Genomic DNA, 4016 nt, shown 5'->3' with positions numbered 1-4016 from the left:
ACAATACTTATTTTGGCCCATTGTGGGCCCACTAATTGGTATATAAAAAAATCCTTCGGTACAAGTGGTCGATACATTATATTCTAATTTTGGGCGGAGTTTGAAATTTATAGGTTAATATTATAGGGAGTTATGGGGTGTGATGTGTGCGTGCCTCCTGATATGACTTCTGTCCCTTTTTCAGCCATTATTCATTCTTTAGCAAAGAAAAATATTTCTTTTCACATATAGAACACTTTATTGGCATTAAAATATTGAAAGGAAGTTAAAATGATTTAAATTAAAATAAATAAATAAATAAAAATTATCCGAAATTTATCCGTTTATTAGCTATTTTTCGCTATTTCCCAAAGAAAAAATAGCTTTTTTTTGTATACAGAACACTTGATTCACGTTAAAATATCAAAAAATATATTTAAAAAAATTATATAAAAAAAAAAGAAAAAATTTGATTGTTGACCGTCGCAGGTATTCGAACCCATTGCCCCCGGGACAACAAATCTAACTTGCCACACAGCTTTACCAACTGCGCCATACTTCACCTGCCTACCCCGCGAATATTTTGCTTAAAACACCTCCTCCCGGTTAGCAAACAAAACTTATTTTCGCCCATAGTGGGCCCACTAATTGGTATATAAAAGAATCCTTCAGTTCAATTGTTCGATACATTAAATTCTAATTTAGGACGGAGATTGAAATTTATAGGTTAATATTACAGGGAGTTACGGGGTGTGATGTGTGCGTTTCTCCTGATATGACTTCTGTCCCTTTTTCAGCCATTATTCGCGCTTTAACAAAGAAAAATATTTCCTTTCACATATAGAACACTTTATTCGATTTAAAATATTGAAAAGAAGTTTAAAAAAAAATGATATAAATTAAAATTAAAAAATAAATAAAATTTATCCGAAATTTATCCGATTATTAGCTATTATTCGCTATTTCCCAAAGAAAAAATAGTTTTTTTTTATATACAGAGCACTTGATTCACGTTAAAATATCAAAAAATATATTTAAAAAAATAATATATTAAAAAAGAAAAAAATTTGAATATCGAACTTCGCAGGGTTTCGATCCCATAGCCCCCGGGACAACAAATCTAACTTGCCACACAGCTTTACGAACTGCGCCATGCTTCACATGCCGACACGCGAATATTTAGCTTAAAACACCTTCTCCCGGTAAGTAAACAATACTTATTTTGGCCCATTGTGGGCCCACTAATTGGTATATAAAAGAATCCTTCAGTTCAATTGTTCGATACATTAAATTCTAATTTAGGACGGAGATTGAAATTTATAGGTTAATATTACAGGGAGTTACGGGGTGTGATGTGTGCGTTCCTCCTGATATGACTTCTGTCCTTTATTCAGCCATTATTCATTCTTTAGCAAAGAAAAATATTTCTTTTCACATATAGAACACTTTATTCGCTTTTAAAATTTTGAAAAGAAGTTAAAAAAATAATATAAATTAAAATAAATAAATAAATAAAATTTATCCGATTGTTGGCTATTATTCGCTACTTTCCAAAGAAAAAAAATTTTTTTTTTTTATATACAGAGCACTTGATTCACGTTAAAATATCAAAAAATATATTAAAAAAAATAATATATTAAAAAAGAAAAAAAATTTGAATATCGAACGTCGCAGGGTTTCGATCCCATAGCCCCCGGGACAACAAATCTAACTTGCCACACAGCTTTACCAACTGCGCCATGCTTCACATGCCTACACGCGAATATTTAGCTTAAAACACCTTCTCCCGGTTAGTAAACAAAACTTATTTTGGCCCATTGTGGGCCCACTAATTGGTATATAAAAAAATCCTTCGGTTCAAGTGGTCGATACATTATATTCTAATTTTGGGCGGAGTTTGAAATTTAAAGGTTAATATTATAGGGAGTTACTTGGTGTGATGTGTGCGTGCCTCCTGATATGACTTCTGTCCCTTTTTCAGCCATTATTCGCTCTTTATCAAAGAAAAATATTTCTTTTCACATATAGAACACTTTATTCGCTTTTAAAATTTTGAAAAGAAGTTAAAAAAATAATATAAATTATAATAAATAAAATTTATCCGATTATTAGCTATTATTCGCTGTTTCCCAAAGAAAAAATATTTTTTTTTATATACAGAGGTTTTGATTCACGTTAAAATATTAAAAAATATATTTAAAAAATAATATATAAGAAAAGAAAAAAATTTGAACGTCGACCGTCGCAGGGTTTCGATCCCATAGCCTCCGGGACAACAAATCTAATTTGCCACACAGCTTTACCAACTGTGCCATGATTCACATGCCGGCCCGCGAATATTTAGCTTAAAACACCACCTCCCGGTCAGTAAACAAAACTTATTTTGGCAGATTGTGGGTCCACTAATTGGTATATAAAAAAATCCTTCGGTGCAAGTGTTCGATACATCAAATTCTAATTTTGGGCGGAGTTTGAAATTTATAGGTTAATATTTTAGGGAGTTACGGGGTGTGATGTGTGCGTGCCTCCTGATATGACTTTTGTCCCTTTTTCAGCCTTTATTCATTCTTTAGCAAAGAAAAATATATCTTTTCACATATAGAACACTTTATTCGCTTTAAAATATTGAAAAGAAGTTAAAAAAATAATACAAATTAAAATAAATAAAATTTATCCGATTATTAGCTATTTCCCAAAGAAAAAATAGTTTTTTTTTGGTATGTTAAGTAAAAGGTGTGTTAATTTAGTGTGGCCAAGACATACATGGTCTACTGCTTATTCTTATTTATCTTAATAATTACAATAATTAGTTAACCATTCCATGATATGGTATTCTCGACGGAATTTAAGTCTCCATTTAATAAAAAGAAAAACATTTTCCTTGAATTTAAGTGGTGCCAAAATCAAATGTAACCAGACTTACTGGACTCATTGAAGAACAATATTAAAGTTTAGAGACGGTTGCGTATCGATAGGCTTTAACAGTATGATTATTTCTTCGTGAAATGCATCTGGCAATCCAAAAAAGTTCTGTAGTAGAGGAAATGGAGAATTAAAGCTAGTTTTCAACTCTTTTAACTCTGTTTTAAGTGTATTTTTTGCATAACTGAACTTTAATCTTGCAAGTGAAAAGTCTATGATTTAAGATAATATCTGCGACTTTCATTAGAAAACTGTACTATTAATACAATAATTCGAAATAAGCCTACTTTGAAATTTCACCTGGATATAACTAAGGAAAACGATGATGCAAGTAACTTGTAAGCTTTGAAAAAAAGCGGGAACACATCATGTATTTATTACTGCTTCTAATCAATTTGCAAAGTTACAAGAATACTAGAAAATTGAAAGTAAAGAAATCCATACACTAAATCTGGTTGCATTTTTAAAAAAGCTACTATTTTATTCACTTCAACTAATTATTCCCTTCATTTATTAAAGTCTTTGCTTTATATTGTTTAATATTGATATCAAATGATTAAATTTAAAACTACCATTTCTAAGTATAACATTCTGTAACTTCATAAATTTTAAAATTTGTTTCAAATATCAGATCTATATTTTTTAGAAATATTGCATATGATAAATTATACTTTAAAGTAATGTAGTTCTTTTAAAAAAAAGTCTTTGAATTTTTACAATTAAACAAAAAACTATACTAAAATTTCACTCTTAACAAAAAATTTTGAAAAAATAGGCAAATAAAAAGTGCAAAGAGGATATCATTTCTCAATGCCTTAAAAAAATTACTATTTTTGAAAATTTTTCTAAAGCTAGTTTGAATTAAACTAATGTATATGATATTTTTAAAATATATTTTTAGTTCTGCAAATATCCCTAAATAAATTTAATTGTAACTTGAACATTGTTTTGTTGGACTTGAATGTGATTTACTTTAAATAAAGAAAATCGAAGGTTATTTGGAGAAACTGTTTCAGTGATTTTGTATTCAGAAAACCTCCAAACACAATTGATCATGAAAAATATAGAAAAAATTAAATAAAATAAATGAAAAAGATGAAGAAAAACCATGCATA

This window comes from Parasteatoda tepidariorum, chromosome 5 (assembly GCF_982258835.1).
Source record: "Parasteatoda tepidariorum strain Cologne lab strain chromosome 5, Ptep-v5.0, whole genome shotgun sequence".
In the NCBI taxonomy this organism is placed as follows: Eukaryota; Metazoa; Arthropoda; class Arachnida; order Araneae; family Theridiidae; genus Parasteatoda; species Parasteatoda tepidariorum.
This window is presented reverse-complemented; position numbering follows the sequence as displayed.